Source organism: Narcine bancroftii, chromosome 2 (genome assembly GCF_036971445.1).
Source record: "Narcine bancroftii isolate sNarBan1 chromosome 2, sNarBan1.hap1, whole genome shotgun sequence".
NCBI classification, from domain to species: Eukaryota; Metazoa; Chordata; class Chondrichthyes; order Torpediniformes; family Narcinidae; genus Narcine; species Narcine bancroftii.
Window position 1 is genome coordinate 153,674,949 of NC_091470.1, and position 23,433 is coordinate 153,698,381.

General features: G+C 42.2%; 1 protein-coding gene across 8 annotated transcripts in view; it reads right to left on the reverse strand.

Annotated features, from left to right (window-relative positions):
• Positions 1–23,433, reverse strand: part of LOC138754401 (paired box protein Pax-7) — a 214,171-nt gene that overhangs the window by 81,292 nt on the left and 109,446 nt on the right. The gene's annotated exons all lie outside the window — the stretch shown is intronic.

The window sequence follows — 23,433 nt, forward strand, 5'->3', positions numbered from 1 at the left end:
TAACCCCAATTGAACCTCCCCTCCTTGGATTGCCCCTTGTCCCTTGATGGCAACCATAACTCCCCTTTCCATTCAGTTTGCGAACTTACTCGCAAGCGTCAACTGATTTCGCAGTGACCATTATTCTTCCCCCCCAGCCCCCCCCAGAGAACACTATTTTTCTATACTTATAGCAAAGCTCTCTCTTTTTTCCCTTCTTCTCTTTCTCTTATCCATCTTTAAATCTTTATATATACATTATATTTATTTTATATTTTTACATATTTTTGTATATTTTCTTGCCAGTCATCCTTCTTGTCACTCCTCCTCCTCTATTCTCCTGTCCTGCAAATGTTCAGCAAATTCTTGGGCTTTCTTTGGGTCTGAGAACAGTCTATTCCGTTCCCCAGGTATAAATACTTTGAGTACTGCTGGATGCCTTAATATAAAGTTATAATCTTTCTTCCATAAGATTGTTTTCACCATGTTGAATTCCTTTCTCTTCTTTAAAAGTTCGAAGCTTATGCCTGGGTAAAAAAAAATTTTTGTCCCTTATATTCCAACGGCGTATTGTCTTCTTTAACCTTCTGTCTTGCCTGCTTCAGTATGTTTTCTCTTGTATACCTTAGAAATTTTACCAATATGGATCTCGGTTTTTGATGTGGTGGCGGTTTCAGTACTAACGCTCTATGTGCCCTTTCGATTTCTATTTCTTCATGTGAATCTGTCATTCCCAGCACCTTCCCAGGTTCTTGAACTCCATGACAATGTAAACAACTTCCCTATATTTTCTTTACCTAAACAAATCTGATCTTGTACATAGCTATTATATCTTCTCTCTGTTCTAAATCATCCCCTGACTTATAACCTGGAGCTCAGGTTTAGTCATTCAGAAACATAAGCACTGCTTTACTTTATCCAATGTGTCACGAATACACTTTAAGTCAGTGAAATGTAAGACTCCCATTTCAAAACAACAACCAGCAAATCAATTATGAAACGAAACTTGGTTATATGAAGTAAACTAAAAAAAAGGCATTAATTAGGGCCTCCAACTTGTGAAATTAACTAGAGGTGGTATCCAAATTTACCAGTTGCCAATACTATCTTGTAACAGATCCCCAGATATCACCTATAGCTGAGTTACCAGGTAATTTATCCAGAGACAGTTGCTATGAGCATTGATAAATCTGTCTCTTTTTCAAGGCCTTGATCTGACCAAATGCGATCTTACCTGTTTAGTATTTTCAGAGACATTAAATAAGAGTTGAATCACTCTTAGCTATGATGCCTCCATTGGTTGAATAGCTTTTGATGGTGTTTGGGCTCTTAGACACAAAAATTTCTTTCTTTGGCTTGGCTTCGCGGACGAAGATTTATGGAGGGGTAATGTCCATGTCAGCTGCAGACTCGTTTGTGGCTGACAAGTCCGATGCAGGACAGGCAGACACGGTTGCATTGGAGGGGGAAGGACATGGACATGTCCTCAGGCCTGCGCAAAGGAGCTTTTAGGTGGAGTGCAGTGTGCGAGTACTGGCCCCACCCTTTACACCAATGGTTCGTGTGCCGTGGCCAAGCAAGCTGGGACGTGGCAGCGAGGTCCTTGGGTCGTAGGTTTTATACCATTTATTTAAATAGCCTTTTAATGTTTTGATCATCCAAGTTGGCTTACAGTACATTATCAGCCAAAATAAGTAGGTTTTAAGGAAGGGCTTAAGGGTGGAGAGTCAGATAAAAAAAGGCAGAGAGGTTTAGGGGGGCTTATTTCAAAAGTTTAGGCCTTGGAAGCTGTATGCACCGCTGCTAATAAGAGAAATTAAGGTCAGGGGTGAGCAAGAAGCCAAAATTAGAGGAGTGCAGATATCTTGGAATGCTTTGGGTTAGAAGAGTTGGGAGTGAATGATCAGGGCAGGGCAGGGAAGAGTGAAGATATGGGCAGTGCTGATGCATGTGTGACGTATTCAAGTGAAATGAATGGGAGGAAATTAAATCTACCTTTTGTTTATAAATAATACTGACTCAGCCTCTCCTAAACAAATAAATTTATATCACAAAATATATTGTTTGGAAAGTGGAATTTACAAAGAAATATTCCAAATGTTTTGATGCACGCAGTTACTTTTTGAAAAAGAATTGTTCAAGTTCTGCTTCAGTCAACCTGAGAATAAATGAAGACTGAAGATCAAGCAAACCCAGCCAGCCATCAATGAACCTTCCCCCCTCCCCCCTCTACCGCCTCCTGTCTCCTTTCCCCCACAGAAGAGGAATGGGAACAGTGAGTGAGCCCACAGCTGGTCAGTCCCTACTGCTGGGCCCACAGTTCACCTCATTGATACATTAAGTTGGTGTAAAAGTCTGAACAAATTACTGATTTGCAACACTCAGGGAAGGAGTGTTTACCGCCTTTGTTTGTGTGAAAATCTCACGTGGAAATGAATCTGCTGACAGTCTCTGGCAAACTCACTGAAAAGCATAAAATGGGAAATTTTCTGCCCGTAAGTGGCATGTGCTAATGTCCATGTTTGAGCCACTGGACCATGCTGCTCGTTAGTGCAACGGGCTCTGTGATCTCACCGGGTATCTGACTTCTTAATTAGTACAGAATTGTGACACAAAGCAGTTGTGATTTACTCCTCCTTTAAGGCTCAGTGGGTACATGCACTCTCCTCCTCACAGTAGAGTGAGTGAAGATCCTAGCCATACCCGATGCCAAGCAAGCCTATTATCACAAAAAAAGGCAAAGGAATGGGGTGTGGATAGGGAGAATCAATTTCCAGATTTTCTAGGCTCAATGTCAGCATCATTAGGGTTGGTTCCCACTCCAGATTATTACCTAATGAATGCCTTCTACCAAATCATCTTGTAGACAATGCATAGGGTCTTGGCTGTGAATACAACTGGAGTTGGATTGCCTTTTGCCTATAGGTCATGAAGATTAGCTATTAGGAAAGGTAGCAGTGAGCAGAGGGCCTCGAAAACAAAACAAGAAATAGAATCTCAATGAAAGTCATTACCTTCAGGGGAGGGGTCTGAACCCCAAGCAGAGTCAGAACCGTCAAGGATGAGGGGACTGACCCCCAGAGAGAGTCAGCATTGTCAGGGGAGGAGGGGACTGAACCTCAGGGAGTGTCAGCACCATCTGGGGAGAGGACTGAACTCGGAGAGTCAGGGGAGGAGGGAATGAATCCAAGGTAAATGAGCACCGTCAGGGGAGGATGGGACTCGACCCCAGGGAGAGTCAGTCAGCAGCGGTGGCACTCCGCTTAGCACGGCAGCCACTTGAACACAGTGAACTGCAGGAAGCACGACTTCCCGGGACAGTTAATCTCACCGATAAGTAAAATGATCTCTCCGGGAAGGGTCTGTCCGGCTGTGGTTTGTTGACATAAACTTTTCATTTGCAAAATAATCTGGCCACGGTTTTCACGATTAGGCTCGTTCAATCATACTCTTAAAATTCTCCAACCTCCGTCAGTGCTGCAAGATCGTCCAACCTGGGGTCGTGCCAAATCTAGGCGTGAAGCTGGCTCCCGTCCCTGCCTCTACTAGCACAGGTCCGTTGCATCTCCCGCACACCGTGCGGAGAGACAGAGCGACGGAGGAACGAGAGATAAAGCTGAAGTAAGACAGAAAGACGAGCACTGACATGCCCATACATGAGCTCAGATGACCAAAAGGCCCTTACCGTCTGTAAAGTGTCTTTTTAACCCTCTAGCAAAATTTCTAATGCGGATAAACCACGGTCCATGGAAGATCTGTAATGCGTCTGTTCCATGGTTTGTATTCACCTCAGAGAATAGCTGGGGCTTCGGTTTAACACCTGGCACTTCAACAATCCCGCAGAACTGCTTGAAGCCGAATCTTGAACGATGCAACAACGTTCCTACACGGGGTGTCAGTGATATCGCCCATTGGGGTTCTCACTGGCAGCAAGCATTCAGAGATGTGTGTGAAGGCAATCTGGAGAGATTATGCACTAAACCATTGGTTTTATCTCAAAAAATAAACGGCTTGGAGTAAATTATGCTTGATGATGTGGTTGAAGGCTGTTTCCATTGTGTGCGATTCCCACCTTTACAGCATTTTACTGGAAGATGTTCACACATCACCTTGGCATGTTTCTGAGCAGGGTCTGGGGCTTGAATTTCCATGCTGAGGAACAGAGATGGATACAGACCTGGGGTTCAGACATCTCATCTTATCAGATGAGATGGGTGAACTGATCATGGGAAATAAGGAGAGGTAGAAATATGGAACTAATATTTTATGTCTTTTTATTGGAAGACATAATTATAATTTTTGTTTCAAGGTCACCTTTTTACTCACAGTTTTTACTTTTTATAATTATGTCTTCTTATTAGTAAAAACTGTGAGTAAAAAGGTGACCTTGAAACAAAAATTATAACTTTATTAAGTATGAGGAAAACCAAATGGATAAATAGCTTCAAGTTTCCTGAACAGATGACGAACATTCCAATGTCCTGAAACAAGTGGTTGCAGAAAAATTACATGCACGAGATGTGATCTTTCAAAATTCTCTCGATTCTGAAAAGGTCCCCGAGAATTGGAAAATTGCAAATGTAAAGTCTCTTTCAAGAAAGGTAAGAGATTGAAAGCAAACAGATATCCTGACATCCAATACTGGGAAATTATCAAATTACCCATTATCAAGGAAGAAGTAGAAGGATGCTTAGAAAAATTATAACATTGCAACATGGCTTTAAAGGTCTTTGAAGATATAATGAACAGGGCAGATAAGGGGGAGAGTAGATGTGGCATGTGAAAATAACCCTAGGGGGATAATGTATTATTGAGGAGAGAAATAACTGTGGCCTCTTTCCTTCTGGCTATTCATCCCATAGGATGATGATGGTTTCTTTCCATCAGTTTGTGGGGTTTGATATGAGGATACCCCACTCCTCAGAAAGGAACAGCATGTGTGTGAATGGATTTTAGGTGAGTAAGGGGTTGCACAGGTTCAGGCCCACCCTCTCAATATCCTCTCCCAGCATGGTGAGGTCCAAGACAGCCAGGGGAAAGTTCTGTTGCAGTGAATGGCCAGACCAAGCTTCAATGCAAGCGATGCCCTTTCTGCACTTCACGGCATGTGTTTGCTAGATGGCTGCTGACCCTATGAGAGTGTTCATCCGTTCTTTGACAGGTCTTGTTTTTCATCCTTCAGGATGTCTGGCCACCATCCACACCAGGCAAGCCTGGTGGGGGAGCCGGTTTAGTCGCTGACCACCCGACTATGGTACCAGTAGCACTCCGACGAGTGACCTGACATACTGTGGCCAATATTGCTGACAATACAGTGGTAGATGGGAAAGCAAGTTCTGAGAAGAGCACAAAGAAACAGCAAAAGGTTATTGGTTAAATGAATGGGCAAAAATTTGGCAGATGAAATATAATGTGGGAGATTAGTTTATCTGCTTTTGAAGGAAAAATGGAAAAGAAGAATATTGTTTAGAGGGTAGTTATAGGAAGGGGCTGCACAGATTTGGGAGACCTGGTCATGAGACACAGAAGATTAATATGTGCATACTGCAAGTTATTCAGGAAGGAAATGAACTGTTGGCCTTTATTTCAAAGAGGTTGCATTGTTAAACATCTAAAGAGTGTTAGTTTATTAATGGAGAACTGTACACAGTTTTAGTCACTGTATTTAACAAAGAATTTAGTTTCAGTGCAGAGAAAAGTTACAAAATTGACTTCTGAAATGACATGAGGAAAGTTTGAGCAGATTGAACCAATGAGCATTGAAATTTCCAAGAACGAAGGCTGAACTTATTTAAATGTTTATAATTTGGAGGAATTTAACCTGATAGATGCTGGTAAGGATCAGAAAATAAGCTAGAGTTTGGAGTCAAAGTTCAGAATAAATGCTTGCCTCTGGAAGATGGCAATGGTGGGGGGGTGGGGGGGGGGCTTCTTCTCCATCTTTGGAATTGTCTCCCTGAAGAGCTGTGAAGGTGGAATTATTGAACAAGGCTGAGACGGACAGGCTTTTAGAAACATATAAAATAGGAGCAGGAGTTGGCCATTCAGCCTTTTAGCTTGCTCTCCCATTTGACACGACCATATCTGACCAGTATTCTGTTCCTACCTTCTCCCCATATCTTTTGACCCCTGTGCCATGAAGAATTTTCTAACTTTCTAAATGCATGTAATAAATTATGAAATGAGCTGGGAAGTAGATCTGAGGGCAAGATGTCTTTGAATAGCAGAACACGATTTGGGACCAGTTGGCCTAGTCTATCTTCACCCAAGGCACACATCTGGAAATTAATTTAGACTGATGGATTAGAATAGAGAATGCTGATGTTCATCAGTGTTGCTGGGGTATCTGGGTGTTGGTGGAATCTAAGTAACTGCTTTGCATGGAGTTAATACGCTTCAAACTCTACGTTAGGGTCAAATTTATGCAGTTCTCTCTCAAGGTGTCAGTTAACCACCAAATTAGAAATCCATGTGACCTGATACACAATATTAGTCTGGACCCAAAAACATGATGGATAAAGCAAAGAAAATGATTCCCTCATCAATAACAGTTTTTTTTAAATTTTACACAAATAGAGAGGGAGAAGAAATCTTGTTCTGCATAAAACAACATCCCTTCCTAAAAACATTTATCAGCCTTGGAAGGAAAATAGATGGATTCATTCAGGTAATATATCCCAAATACCCAAACATGACTCATGGCCCGACAACTCACAATTCCCGTCTCTGATTTTTCACCCAGACTGCTAGGGTGTGCTCTCAGGGTCCCAGAGGTGGAGGGTTAGGGAACATGTACTTTCCCTTTTTTTCAGTGCCTTGCGGCACCTTCCACTGCAATCATTCCCCACTCTCACCCCACATCCCAATCCTGCCCCACAATCAGGTGTCAGTGCACCATAAACAAGGCTTTGAAGTGCTGCCTGTTTCCAGGCAACAGGAGGTGTCACCCAAAGCACTGGCTCCTTGCTGGAAAACAGCAAGGCAGTCACTGCCTAGCCTTTCAAAGCATCTCATGTAGAATGGGAGCATTCCCACGGGGGCTTTCTGATCATTTGTAAAATCAGGGAGACCTGTTACGAACTCTTCAAATCAACTAGTTGCAAGAGGTATTGAGTCACCTGAGCTGAAGGTCAGAGTTTAATGAATTAAAGGTGAATGTTCAATATCTCTCTGTGTGAAAACATTTATACACCTCTCTTCCGTCCCTCCTGAAGATGCCTTCCTTCCCGCCTTCTCTCTCTATTCCCATTGCCTTTCCATTCAACCTGCTCTTCCTTTCCCTCTATTATCTCAGATCGGATGCATCGAATCTCAAGGAGAAAAAAGTAAAATTAAATGATTGTCAATGAGCCAAAGGTACAGCAGACAACTGATTAAAGCTGAGAAGGGTGGGGGTGGATTGAACTGTGACACTGATATATGCAGCAAACAGCTCTGTTTATTGCAGGGCTGGTCTCCTGGGGAAGTTAATGCCTAAATTCATTGTCTTGCAAGTTAATTAATTGAGTTAATATGTACTTAACTATTGTGTGCTGTCCAAGTGACCCAGCTGGAGCCTGGGCTGTTGTTTAAAATATCTGAACAGTGGTCGCCTCTTAAGGAGTGAGGAGCAAAAAGTCCAGAAGACATTGTAACAATTGCAGTGGAGGAGGGGAAGCCACACACTTTACATCAAGAAACTCGAGCAGGGGGTCTGGGAAATGCAGGAGTAAATCAAAGGCGTTCGAGCCGGCTGCTGGTTTACAATTATGGCTGAACTGCTTATGATGAAACCAGATGCTGCACCTGATCATTGGTCAGAACCAACTATTCAAGTGAAGCAACCAGAAACAAGAGTGGTTGCATGATGTATACACATGAACTGAATATTTTACTGAATCTTACTGAACTCAATCCAGTAGTTTTTCCTTATATTTCTTCTTGATATTTAATGGATGTATCTTAACGCTGACTTTCCATGGGTTCAGTCCCCTCCTCCCCTGATGGTGCTGACTGTCCTTGGGGTTCAGTCCCCTCCTCCCCTGATGTTGCTGACTGTCCCTGGAGTTTAGTCCCCTCCTCCCCTGATGGTGCTGACTGAACCTGGAGTTCAGTCCCCTCCTCCTCTGATGGTGCTGACTGTCATTGGGGTTCAGTTCCCTCCTCCCCTGATGGTGCTGACTGTCCCTGGAGTTCAGTCCCCTCCTCCCCTGATGGTGCTGACTGTCCCTGGAGTTCAGTCCCCTCCACCCCTGATGGTGCTGACTGTCCTTGGGGTTCAGTCATCCCCTCCCTTGACGGTGCTGACTCTCCCTGTGGTTTGGTCCCCTCCTCCCCTGACAGTGCTGACTCTCCCTGGGGTTCATTCACCCCCCTCCCCTGATGGTACTAACTCCCCTGTGGTTCAGTCCTGTCCTCCGCCGAAGGATCTGACTCTCCCTAAGTTTCAGTCACCCCCCCCCCCCTTCTGACAGTGCTGACTCTCCCTGGGGTTCAGTCCCCTCACCTGATGATGCTGACTCTCTCTGGGGTTCAGTCACCCCCTCCCTCCCCTGACTGGGCTGACTCTCCATGGGGTTTAGTCTCTTCCTCCCCTGAAGGTGTATGCTCTCACTAGAGTTCAGTAGCTTCTGACCAGGTGACAATTTTTAATGCAGAAACCTATAAAATGTACATTAGCTAATTGTAAAGGTTATTAAAATGCAAAATGTTGCTACATTTCACTAACCAGACTTACACTGGACAGTGATTTGAAGCAGGAATTTCCATGGTTTGTATTCCTTCCTTGAGGGAGTAAAATTGGCACTGAGGCCAATTGGTGCTCCCTCACTGTTGCCTCCAGTGGAGTGCATTCTGGCCATGGAAGTTGTAGTCAATGGACTGAAGGCCCTGCATCTATAAATCGAAGCTGGCAGAGACCAGGGGTTCCGAGGCTGTGGTTCTGCTTTGTCCTGAGAAAGGAGGTGAAGGGTTAATTCAGTTGTGGCCTCCATCCTTTTGCTACTTGGCCCTGTGCTTGGCCTGAGAGCAGCGTTATGTCTGTGCCTCCCGCTGACCCTGTGATCCCATTCTCGTCCAGGTCAAATCGCACTGACACTTGTTCCCCTTTCAATGTGCTAAGTATAGGTTAGTGAGGTCATAAGTCAGAGGGCAGTCTGTGCTCAGTCAGCTATGAACAAGCGCCCAGTTCTTTGAGAGAAACACACACACACACACACACACACACACACACACACACTCACTCACTCACTCACTCACTCACTCACTCACTCACTCACTCACTCACTCTCTGTCTCTCATAAACTTACAAAAGAATGCTCCTTTCCAAAGGTTTAATCTAACTTTTGATTCTCTGGCTGATATCAGAAAATCTGTTTGATTTAGACTTTTTGAATGATTTACAATTGTATTTCTCTGTTATGCTGTTAGTTATTCTATAGTGTAGCTTCCAAAAAAATATTAGAAATTATGAATACTCTCCCACAAGATGCTGTGGATGATGAGTTCAACTGTGGTTTTCAGTTCTGACATTGGTAGAATATTTGACAGAGGGGTACAAAGTGTAGGGAGCAAAGGCAAGCTCTTGGACTTAGGGTAGAGACCAATAAGATCCAATGGAATGGCAAATGAGATTGCAGTCCTTTTTATTCATTTATGGGATGTGATTGTCACTGGTGAGGTCAATGTTTATTGCCCATCACTAATAATAAGTCTGATCACCCTCCTGGAATCATAAAATGATGTAGCACAGAGATAATCCATTTCTTTTCCTGTGCTGTTACCACTTTCCAGGATCCTAACAAATGTTTCTCCTTCATTTATATTTCCTATCCCCCTTTTAAAGTCATTGTTGAATTTACTTCCATCATTCTTTCAGGCACTTCAATCCAGATAATAAGAGGAAACTCCCCAATACTCTTTCACTGATATAGCAAATGATCTTCTTGTCAATCACGTTAAACCTATAGTTGCTAACGTTTTACTGGTGAAAACCGTTTTTACTTGCTAACTCTCCCAAACTTCATAAGACATCAACTCTCCCCTTTGCTCTAAGGAGAATGACTTGAGTTTATCTCGTCAGGCAACATAACTGAACACTTTCCTGCTATGACTGCAGTACATTGGTTTTGAATCTTGTCTGAAGCCTGGTCATTCTTCATCAGTGCAACTGAACCAGTGTTTTATCAAAGCTTCCTTGATTCTCTATTTTTTTATCCCAAGAATGGGGTTCCAAAAAGATTTAAACATAAAGATAAAAAATGAAACATGGGAAAAGCTATGCTCTGGAACTATGAGAAATACAATAAACACGAGGTTACACATGATACAATATAATTGGTTACACAGGCTATATATCATGCCCCAAAAGTTAAATAAATGGGTCCCAACAGTATCAGATAAATGTTTTCGGTGTAAGAAGGAAATGGGAACAACAGTACATGCAATTTGTGCATCTGAGAAAGTTGAAAAATTTTTGGGAAGATCTATTAAATAAAATCACAAAAAGCAACATACCAAAAAATCCAGAGATCTTTCTTCTAAGTAATATAAGAAGTAAAGAATTCGGCCTCAAACTGGATGAAGCGCAAAAAAGATTTATTATGATAGCCTTAGCTGTAGCAAAAAAATGTATAATGTCAACTTGGAAAATGGAAGAGAGCCTGAGAGTACAGCAATGGTACATGGAAATGAATAAATGTATTCCATTGGAAAAAATAACATATAATTTAAGAAATAACATCACAGTATTCAAACAAATTTGGGAACCGTACATGGAACACAACAGAGAGGGCCTACCGTGGACCTCCACCCCCTAAAATGATAACATGAGAAGAAGACAAAATGACCTGATCCAGTGTGTAAAAGTAGATGACACAATTTTCTTGTTTATTTTCATTGTGTGATGACATTGTTTAATGGGTTTATTGTATTGTATATATTGAACGTTTAATAGGTTTGGAGGGGGGTGGGAAGGAGAGAGGGAAGGTAGAGGGGAAAAAAGGGGAGAAAATGCCACTATGTATATTCAAGAGGGAAATGTCTGTGCGTATTTTGATTGATATGGTTCATAGTGTGAAAAATTTTAAAAATTTTAAAAAAGAATGGGGTTCCCAACACTGGACCTGTTGACACCACTGCAAATTTTCTTTCTTTCATATAAACAGCCTCTACCATTATTGTCTGCATCCTGTCCAGTGGCTAATTGTATATCCATGCCCTCACCACCTCCTGATCCCATGTGTTTCTGCTACATTATGCTCTAATGTTCACACTCTTGCCTCTAAGTCAGTCGTTTTGAACTTTTCCAATTCTAAGGATCTGAACACAAAGGTTTGGGAAAAATTTAGGCAGAACTCGCAGCGCTGAACCATTAAATGTCTGCTGTAAATTAGACTTTCATCTCTGCCTCTCCCACCTTTTCAAGTAGATGTTGCAGGTTCCAAGGAGTTATTTCAAAGGCAAGCTGTTCTGGGTGTCTTGTTCAATATTTGTCCCTCAATCATTTTTGCTTAAATATGATTTATCAGACAGTACCTCACTCCTCTATCTGAAGCTTGTAGTGTATAAACTGTTGGCTGCTTTTCCTACTTTGAATCAGTTACCACACTTCAAAAACACTTCGTTATGTGAAGATGGCTATAGGATAGAGGTTGAAAAACTATACAAATGCAAATTATTATTTTGTTCAAAATTCTCAACACATGGCACTTTATCAAGTTCCTGTTAAAACTCCGTATACTCAACTGCATGACACTACCTCATCAGTAAGCCCCTTACTTGATCAAAGGCATTTGTATGTTTGGTTGAAAAAATCATGTAATGTTCTTCCTCAAATGATTAGCAGGGCCAATTGTAATGATGACTGAACTAGCAGCCTTGATTTCAGCACCAGCCTTTCCATTTCCTGCTCCAATCCTCCTCACCTCACTTTGATTGAATTCCTCCATGTCCTTGATCCACAGCCTCTCACTACGTTCTCCATCTCTGGTCCCATACTCTTCCCAGCTCTGTCTTGTCCACTCCCTAAACCTGCCCTGCACACCTTTCCTATCCCTACCATACACATCCTCCCTAACCTTGCTCTTCACAGCCTTCCCAGCCCATGTTCCACAAGCACCCCTTGCTCTCATTCCACGGACATCCCTGCACCTCCATCCAAGCTTACCTATCCCCTACTCCCTTACAGAACTTCCATACTCCTGGATTCCTGGTTTCATGCTCCAGATTGTCAGTATTCACAGTTTTTCATTTCATCTGTCAGGTATCTCAGAAGCAAGAGCTGTAATCCCCTTACACTACCCTGAACCGGCGCTCGCAGTTCACAGAATTTGAGTGGCTGATGTTTATCACAATAGGTCAAAGTAACACATGGCTGCTAATCAGTGAAGGGTTTACATTCTTAGGAGACGTGGTTTTGCCAAAGGGAAATTCGTGGTCCAGAGTATTTGAAAATTTCCTCAACCAATTAAGAAAAAAGCCACTGGAACAATAACCTTCTCTGTAGTTAGGCTTGCTCTTTACTGACTGTTCACTCTGACAGTGCAATGGAAACATTCCTACACTTTTGGACGTCTGTCATGAATTAATATATTCAGAAAGTGCTTCATTGGAAAGCTTGTTTTGACTTCAGTGCCTGGGGTATAAACCAGGTTCTTGCTCCTGATGGCAATCAATGATTCTTGGTAGACTTAGCCCAGACATCAGACTCCAGTGCTATATACTTCACATTTAACAGACAGTTTTTACTCATGTCATTGCGCACAGGGTGAACTCCATAGCCAGGGAACTGGTGTTGGTTTAACACACATTTGATCTGCAAGTCTGGATGCGGAAGAAACTCATTCCAGAGCAGTTAAACCTCATCCTTTCCTCAGTAACTTCCACCCAGAGGAGAACTTCCCAGCAGTGGTATCTGCCTAGTGATCAGGAAGTGGGGAGGTTTTCCCAGCCATTTATCATTCATTTCTTCTCATGGGTTCTCTGAATGCCAGTTAAGTCTGTTGCCACTTTGGGGTTGGCTCAGTGTAAATTCTTTGAAAATAGGTTGCAGAGTATTGACGTGACCAAAGGACTGGCTTGTTCCTTCCTCTCTGAACTATGGACATTGGACAGGCTCCCCTAGCTCCAGCCACTCCTCAAATGTGATCCAGGGTAGCAAATGCTAGCAGGAATTAAAACCAGGTAAAGGTATAAAGAACTCTAATCCTCCCTGTCTGGTAAGGAGTTTCTTACTGACACTATTGGAACTCTGCCAGTAACAGTGTTAAAGCCAATGGGGTAATAACTTTCAGGCAGTTTACTGACTGGATGAATAATCTCAAGAATGTCAGATCCCACTGCTTGAGAATTAGAATTCAGGCTAAAAAACAGCATGGAAGCAAAAGGCTGATGTCAACATATGTCACATCAAAATCAAAGAATTCTCTAAAGCCCCAAAAGATTTGCAAATGACCAATATGGAAGAAAATCTACCGTTCTTATGCAGTTGATCTATATATGACTCCAGTAAAGCAGACAGATATTTTCTGTGCTTGAGAGTATAACAGCCATTGGATGAAAACTGTTCTTGAACCTGGAGATGCTAAACTTCAGGATCTGTCCCTTGTGCCTGAAGGGAGCAGCAAGGAGTGATCATGATCTGGGTGATGGGGGTCCTTGATATTGGCAGCTCTCTTGACATAGTATCTCACATAGATACTTTCAATGATGGGTCGGTATCCATGATGGACCTGGATAGCCACTTAGAAAATGGCTCCCAGTATGCCCTTGGTTTTAAAATCCTCCTCTTTGCTTGTGGCCCTCATGCCCTCCCCATCCTGGGAACTTCCTCCCATCTTTCATTCTCTGAGATTTCTGTATTCCTCCATTGTGATCTCTTAAGCATCTGTAATCTCTTTCGTTGGCAGCTATGCCTTCCACTGTCTGGGCCCTGCACTCTGGAAATCCGTCCCTATTCTTCCTTCTTTAAGATTCGCCTGAAATTTTTAGTCACCTGCCTCTATATCTATTGTTTGGTTCAGAGCCATTACACCACTTGATAATATACCCAATCACAAAATTTAAAGGTGCTATTTCAGTAGTAGTTATTAGAATCTAAACTTGGGCTACAATGTGCTGACGTATTGTGGGTTGATTACTGTATACAACCATTGAGCAGACCTTGAAATGACTGAGCCCCAAGCAATCAGTCAGATTAAGCCTCTGAACCAGAACTGTCCATGTACTGGAAGGGAGGGTATCCATGGAGACTGAGATGGAATGAGCTGTCTGCAGACAGTGGGCTCGGAGCAAAACATATCATTCTCTTTGCACCATGGCTCGAGCATAGAGAATGGTCATCTGATATCAAGAGACCTCAGCCTCCGACTGTGTTGTGGTGACAGAGTGAATGACATTGTAGTGGCATTAACTATTTTTATACAAACAACCTTGGAATTACATTCTTGGGGTAACAGTGCAGGAACTACTTGCTCTGAAAGTTTAGCAATATCCTCGTGATCAGCAATTCCTGCTTTATGGCTGGGTGCTCTAACCAGCACTCATCTCATTTCAGTTACACTACTGGGATTTCAGTGGAGAAATTGAGGCTGGAAAGGAGGCTGAAACCAGATGACGTTTTCAGTCAAAAGGAAAATCGTGTTGTTTGTAAACTGAACTCCTGCTCTGCTTTGTATTATCCTCAAACCTTAATTTTACTTCAAATATTTGTAGAATAGAAAGAGGTCATTCACCCCACAACCCCTTCTGAAACTCCTTAAGGCCACTTCCCATTTTGTCTCTGGATCTCTCTTATCCTTCTGCTACAACTCTTCCCTTAAATGCTTTATGAACTCCACATGGTAGTGGAACTCATAATCTCACCAATTGCTCTCATCTTCTAACATTTTTTGATCTCCTTATGACTACCTTGTATCTGACTCAGCCATCAGTCAAATAAGTTTTTCTATTTTCAACCCTGAACACACTAATTGATTTACAGACCTTCATCACATCTTTCTTTGCCAAAGTAATTAGTTCAGTCTAGTTGATGTTATACCCATTCTGGTCACATCACTTCTGATTTCTCCAAAACCATAGGATAATTTTTTTACATCTTCTCACAGCTAGCACAGTTCACTTCTTCACAAAGTAGCAAATGATGAAGTGGGATTTAGTGTAACTGAAACATTCTGTGGATGACTCTGACAGGTTTCTCCCTGTATTGTACCATATATTCTCACTCTCTGTTACCATGTGTTCTGATTACACTGGACAATGAAGATTTTGCTTCCTGAACCCTTTTGGGGGTATTTTATGGCTGCTGATCACAAAAATCTCCTTAAAATTGTCCTGTTGCATTCTGGGTTTTTTTTAGATATAACCTACTTTTGTGATTCCTGTCATATTTTAAGTCTACTTCCAGCATAAAAAACCATGAAGTGCAATATGTCAGTGAAAATTCATTTTCTGCATTTGCACTTGGGCTTCTTCCCTGCTGATCTTGAATAAGGATTCACCAGAACATTGCGACCATGGAAAAACAGCATCAGGGCCACAACTGGAACCCATCAATGCTGGTTGACTATTGTTAGACACTGACATGAGGGGAATCAGATGCTGAGTACAAATGAAAATCAATGGCAAAACATTTTTAGGTCAGTTGAACTAACGCAAAGTGTCAACATTGTAATGCGATTAAACCTGGTAAATTCAATAAAAGTGAATTTAATGTTTCTCCAACTTCCTATATGATAGAGCAAATCTGAAATTAACTGTGTGTTCAGCTTGATGTTGTCTCATAATCAGAAAGCAAACCTTCAGAAAAAAATTGTTGTCCAGTATTATCCCATACTGTGCTCTGGCTGTCTCTTAAAATGTGTTCTGATTCACACTCCTTTATTTGTGTTCTTATTATTGCATACTAGGTGTTCTGACTGTCCCATTCCATGCACTCTAATGGTTTCATATTGTGTTCCCACTGTTCTTTGTTGCCTTCCTATGTTGTGTGTTCCTGCTGTCCTTTACTGCTGTCTGACCCATAGACATAAAAGACTGCAGATGCTGGGGTCTGAGGTAAAAAACAATCTGCTGGAGCTACTCAGTACATCGAACATCATCAGTAAGGGTGGGTGAGGGGGTGGTAAAAATTTATCAAGACTAGTATCACCTGCATTATGTGTTCTCTTTGCTCTTCACCATTTGTCCTGTAATTTGGTTGCCTCCTGTCATTTTCCACCTATGTTTTAGAGTGTTCTCAGTGTCCTCTGTACCTTTCCTGTATCCAATGCTCTTATTGTCCTTTACCACATGTTTCAGTCACATCCACTGTGTGTTCAGTGTCCCATATGATATCCTGTCCATGTTTTACTATGCTTTGCAAATTAATTGCTTTCCTGTCACCTTTATCAAAATCTTCTGTTCCCACAAAGAATAGTGGAACAGATAGAATATTATAATTTATTAACCTGCAACTTGTTGGTTCCACTTGCCCATTTAATGGTCGTCAGTAAGAAAAAACTTAATTCAATTTAGGAGAAGCAGGAAAATACGTAGGATGTGAGGTTTGAAATACTGCCTGAGACTCAACCTAACATTTTAAAAGATGTAACTTTTTGCTGGAACAACAACAGAAGCTGAAGGGTCCACCTGGCAGGCCAGGGTCAGACAGCTTGTTCAGAGACAGGTAGATTGAACAGTTCAGATCCTGCACCATCCACCAGAAGCCAAACTTTTTGTTTCCTCCTTTGTCTCCGTGATGGCAGACAATCAGCAGCAAAGTGGCCAGGCTGACACTGAGAGGGCCTGGGGGGGGTGGGGGGGGGGGGACCTTCGCACTCTGCCGAGTGCAGATGTACATTAATGCAGAAAGCAGCCCAGAACCATAGATTTAAAAAAAAGGAGACTGAAATAAGTCCCCTTCCCTTTTAACATACTGTTGTCTGGTTTGATGGTGTCACTTTTGTGAGAGGTCCTATTGGGAAGTATTCAGGCAGCAGCCTTTGTGAAGGAGGCCTGATTGGGAGTTGATGAACTCACTTGCCTACTTGCTTCTACCCTTTAGTCCCCATTGTTTTCTGGCCTCTTAATAAACTTTTTGGAAGAGTTAATTAATCCGCTTGAATTGGTTGATGGAGTGATTCTCAGAAGTTGAAATAACAGAAGGTTCTCTTTTTGAAGAGGGTGAGAAGGAGAGTGTGTGACAGACATCAGCTTGTCACATAATCAAAGCCAGGAAAGAAACAAAAAAACAGCCTCCAACTTGGAAAAAAGAATTGGAGCTGGAAGCGAGTACTCTTTTCACTGTCCAAATGGGCTGCATTAACAAACCATCAGTTTAACCTGCCAAAGCTGACGAATATATCAAGATCTGCTACTTTATAGAATTTAAAATGTAATTAATTTGAAGAGGTCATGTCAAGGAGAATAAATTTAAACTCTTTATTTGGTCCATTTCTTTTTAAATTGCACGGATTATAACATTTTTCATTCTTAATACTATTCAATTAAATTTTCTTCCGTCTGCTGAAGTCCTGTGATGGAGAGATCTCACCACCCTGTGGATTATTAGAATTAAAAGCAGTTTAAATTTTTATATGATTTAAGGGGCTGGATAAATGCAACTGTGTAACCTATTATCAAATAGAGCTGTTACATGTACTCTGACTGGTGGATTTATGCAATGTTTGGATGGAATCTGTCAGGATCCTAAGCCAGATAAATGGGAGAATGGAGTAGGATCCCAGATGAGCCAGCCAGGAGAATGGACCAGGATCCAGGAACCAAGGGATATCAGACTGCAGGAGTTTATCAGTCAAGAAGAGTGTTCAAAGACCCAAGGGTGGTCAATCAAACAGTGTAAATCAGGATCCAAAGCCCTAGGTCAGGTGGTCTGACTAGGATTCTAGGCCAGTGGACCTCCTTTACACAGTGATCCTGATGTACTCTTTCAGACTGACTGGCCTGGGAAACAGGTCACCTCTTCCGATGGTTTGGACGGAGCTCTGTGTGGCCACAGGGCCTGCTGCAGCACTGGAGGTGAATCCACAGACAGTCAATGATTCTGGTGGTGGGGGGGAGGGGGGGGGACTATCTTTTGCTTCTCTTTTTCTGACTGTAAGAGGCACTTCAGACAATTTCTGCCAATGGTGGATCTGTCTGATTTATAACAGACAAAGACAAATTCCATGTAATATTGCACTGTTTTTATTACATGACAATAAAGGAATCTTGAGGTTCAGGATCAGAATCAGGATCAGGATTCCAGGCCAATTCCTGAATGTTTTTCAGGTAATGAGATTCACTCTGGACACTAATGAGACATGCTGAACATATCTAGCAACAAAGGTGAAGCCTACTGCAGATGGATTTGATAATATATTTTTACTTTTATCTGCTTTACTGTTGTTTGGGCACTCTTTATTTTTGATTGAATCTCAATTCTTCACTCCCATCGATTTGAGGGTCAACTTATTCGGAACATCTTCCATAAAGCACATCAAAACAAATTGAAAAGACTGTATCAAATGAAAGTCAAGATGATCAAGAATATCACATTGCAGGTTACAAAGATATATTCGTAACATCACTTGGGAAGGAAAATGAGCAGACTTTAATGTATGGGATTGGGGAATGGTGCTGACAAGTAAAGAATGAGAAGTGAATGAAAAAGGAAGCAAAGAAAGGAAAAGGACATGCATTGATGATCTTTAAATATGTTTTAAAACAACATATCTCCATTACTTACATTTTCAGTGGACATCCATCTAGTTTTAATTCTAATATATATCATTAATATTTCAATGTATGTAAATAATATTGACTTTGATGAAATGATACTCGGATAAAACTGTGTGGAATCAGGCAGTTACTGACTGATCTCCACTTTCCATAATTCCTTGCTTCTTTCTTTTACAAACCAAATATTTTCTAATCTTAATCCCTTGGATTACTAGTGATCAACGAAAGAAATATCACGTCTGTAGTGTTTCATATTAGCCCTTTGTGGGGAAGTAAAACCAGTTCACAGGCTGCTTTTGTGGAATTCCCAAGGCAATCCACAGGTAAAACCTTCTGAACTGCTCAGTTGGCTTCCTCCTATGAGGAGATAAATCTGGTGTTTTTCAAATTATAGTTTGCTCCAGTTTCTGTAAACCGCAAAATGAATGTCCCATCTACATGCTCACATTGTACATTCATTGGTATTCTATTAATTCCACATTGTGATATTTTGATTGTATTCTGTGGTTTATGTGGTGCTTCTGATTGCATGTGTTCCTGACCTTATTATTACAAAATAAGGATTTATGCTTTATAGCCATGTTAATCTGTCTATAATCCCAGCTGCGTCTGAATCTGTTCTAGCCACATTTTAAGGACCAGTGTTTCTTGCAGGCTTACTTTAAACATGACTCCTAGCATTCCTTGTTTTCCATAAGCAACCCTCACACACAATACATTCATTCTTCAGATCTCATCTAAGGAATTCTTTACCACATCACTTCACACAGATCTCTACTTAAGATAATTAATGAAACAAAAAAAATCAATATTGGATACTACTTATGACTTTACACTTTGACATTTCTCAATGTTTATTTCTCTGGTTGATGATTAGAATGATTTGGTTTCATCTGATTCATTGGCCACTGTTTTCAGCCTACCTGAGACTCTTCTTTGGCTTGGCTTCGCGGACGAAGATTTATGGAGGGGGTAAAAGTCCACGTCAGCGGCAGGCTCGTTTGTGGCTGACAAGTCCGATGCGGGACAGGCAGACACGGTTGCAGCGGCTGCAGGGGAAAATTGGTTGGTTGGGGTTGGGTGTTGGGTTTTTCCTCCTTTTCCTTTTGTCAGTGAGGTGGGCTCTGCGGTCTTCTTCAAAGGAGGTTGCTGCCCGCCAAACTGTGAGGCACCAAGATGCACGGTTTGAGGTGATATCAGCCCACTGGCGGTGGTCAATGTGGCAGGCACCAAGAGATTTCTTTAGGCAGTCCTTGTACCTTTTCTTTGGTGCACCTCTGTCACGGTGGCCAGTGGAGAGCTCGCCATATAACACGATCTTGGGAAGGCGATGGTCCTCCATTCTGGAGACGTGACCCACCCAGCGCAGCTGGATCTTCAGCAGCGTGGACTCGATGCTGTCGAACTCTGCCATCTCGAGTACTTCGACGTTAGGGATGAAAGCGCTCCAATGGATGTTGAGGATGGAGCGGAGACAACGCTGGTGGAAGCGTTCTAGGAGCCGTAGGTGATGCCGGTAGAGGACCCATGATTCGGAGCCGAACAGGAGTGTGGGTATGACAACGGCTCTGTATACGCTTATCTTTGTGAGGTTTTTCAGTTGGTTGTTTTTCCAGACTCTTTTGTGTAGTCTTCCAAAGGCGCTATTTGCCTTGGCGAGTCTGTTGTCTATCTCATTGAGACTAATTCATAACTAACTGTCCATACTAAACACCCAACTCTTCCAGAATAAATAAGGGATTGAGCAAAGGATAAGCACCATCAGGAAAGACTCACACCACCAGGTTCACTACCATTTTAAAGAAACCAGAATTATCTCCTTCTTGGAGGAAGCCAACTGGGCAGTTCAGGAGGTTTTACCTGTAGATTAATTGTCTTGGGAATCCCACAAATGCAGCCTGTGAACTAGTTTTTCTTCCTCACAAGGAGCTAAAATGAAATACTACAGGCATGATATTTCTTTAGTTGATCATTAATAATCTAAGGGATTAAGTAAACTACTACCCTTCCACTAGCAGATGCCTCAACAACAAACTCAATCATTTAAGAGCTCTTACTTTTCCACTTTATTGATTTTTAAAAATTCCCTCTGTATTAGTCAGTCTGTTTACATTTCTTTATCTGCTTAAATTTCTTTATTTGTTTGAATGTGTATGTAGTATAGTTATTTTTTCGCATTACCATTAAGTGGTAATTCTGCCTTACCCTCAGGAAAAAGAATCTCAGGGTTATATGTGACGACATGTATGTACTCTGGCAATAAATATGAAATCACTTTTTTTGTAGTTGATGGAGCCTTTGTTTTCCCCAAGATAATTAGCAATACCCATGAAGTTGATGCAATTCGACCAATTCCACCAAATGACACGGTGACAAATACCAATTCCTTTCAGAGAGCCGGCCGGAGCTCGATGGCACGACACCGGTGGCCTGTTTTCTATGACTCCGCTACCTGGCCTCACTTTTCGGAGATACTAGAAATTAAAGACGATTTCATTTTATCTATTCGTCAGATTTCATAAAGGAAAGACAGTTCTTCAAAGGAGGCAGCCAAATTCCCTTTAAATTTCAACACGACAAAGAGCACCCACTTGTCGTTTCATGGGTCTATTATGTAAAACAAGGCTGGGTGTAGGACCAATGGTCACCTCTCGCCACGCTTCTTAAAGCGACCCTGCCTCAGTATCGCTCGCCCTCCCCCACAGACACGGTTTAATTAAAGGGTGATTATAGACTGGCCCACTGCCGGGACCTGGAGCTTCTTATCCAGGTGCGAGTCCCCAAAGGCAGAGAAATTACAGAGCAAGTGCAAATAAGTGGAGTTTACATTCAACCGGGTTCAAAACCCTTGGAGCCGCCGCCAAATCCCCGCACAGCCAGTTGGTAATGAAGCAGCGAGGTCAAGCTGTGCAAAAGAAGGCCGTTAACCAGGAAATAGCAGAGAACACCACAGAACTATTAACATTCCTCCATCAAACCGACAACTAATTTTCACCGCAGTTAGAAATTTTGCAAATCCGACATTCCCGAACACAGGGCCTAAAAATAGTCAGCCGGCAGTCAAACACGCCACCACCCTTCCCTCTTAAAGTGCGCCCACCAACTTCTTGAATTACAGCCAGAACTAAGGCTCAAACAAAAGGCCAACCCCCTCCTGGCAAATGAAATCCAAAATCCGGCGCGTGGGAGGGTTACGGAGGGGCTGTGCGTGTGTAGACGGGTGTAGAACAGAGGTTGAGTGGGGGGAGGGGTGGGAATGAGAGCCGGAGGACAGTAGGGATGGGGCACTGGACGATTATGGTCTGTGGTGAAGATGTGTGGAATCGAACTGAGATCTGATTGTACTTTCCGCAATAACCAGTCTTGGAAAATTATCAAAGGAATCTTATATAAGATTCTTATATAAGGCTGTTCCAAGAATGGGTAAAGTGGCCTGTTCCCAATCCATCTTGCTACAGCATTGAAGCAACCTAGACTGCGTGGTCGAACCCTCTTCCACTTCATATCAGAGTAAATACAGTTAATCAACAGTGTGTTGATTAAAACCCAATCGCAATGGCCCCAGTTGGAATTTGCACAAATTCACAGCTCAACCCCGGTTCCGCACGAGTCCCCCTCCTCATATACGCCAAAATGTCTTTTCTTCCTCATTCCCTGATCCAGAATCAGCTCTCTTGAAATATATGCTTTGTTTACCCTACCCTCTCACTGCGTGGTTAAATTAGTTAGGTATGGATGAATTCTTGACGATCCTGTATTCATGTTTTATCTCCTCACCGACCCAGGTGTCAGTAACATCCTTTCCCATAGAATCTCTTCCTAATACTGGAGTTTACGTTTTCTCAAGAATCGCGGCCTGTTGGTTAATAATGGTTGAAGGAGAATCGCAATTCATTTTCAAAGTTGGGGAGTTCGTAATGTTCCATTGTTATGAAACTGATCACCTCAGCAGGAGTAATTTCCAACCCATTTCACTGGAGAAAGCTAACCTGGAAGTCGTTCGTGGCTGCTGTTCCTTTTAATGAAATAGGGTTTCAAAAAAGGTTCCAACTCTCAGAGAGAGTTGTTAATAATGTTGAATACAGCCTCTCCCTCAGAGAGAGAAGGAGAATTAAGCATTGGGTCGATCACAATCTGTTAAATGTTTTGACATTTCTTGCATTTTCTGTTCCACTTTCACATTTCAAGAACATTCATCTGATTTGATTTGGAATGAATTCGTGAGTCTCCTGATGCGCTCACTAATCTCCACCCTATGCTCAAACTTCATTCGGTTTTAACTAGTTATAACTAACAAGTGATTGAGTGGTATCAAGGAGCGGCGAGGAGGTGCAGCGGCTTCACTTCACCAGATTATCGATATTGGTAACCAGTTATATATAAACATGAGATCTAGTCTACGATTGAGAATGGCAGAGTGAATGATGCCTTTACTCGGGCCAGCCCTCGCTTTCTCTTTTGTACAATCACCATCTTTTGTTAGATAATCAGTCGCCTGATGGGATGAGGAATAGATAAAGATTCTTGGCATCTGGCGGCTAAAATGAAAGGGGGATTAGGTACCGGCCGCTGCACACTCCATGGCACATGGGGCTGCTATTCCCCTCATTCAGGATACCATTGATTATACCCAACCCTTCGTGTTTCGTTACATCTCCCCGAGATGTTTGTATTTCTAAATTCGCTGGACAAAAAAAAACGCTGCATGTGAAAGAAAACATCTTCAACTACTGGGAACCTTAAAGGGGCAGTCCTACT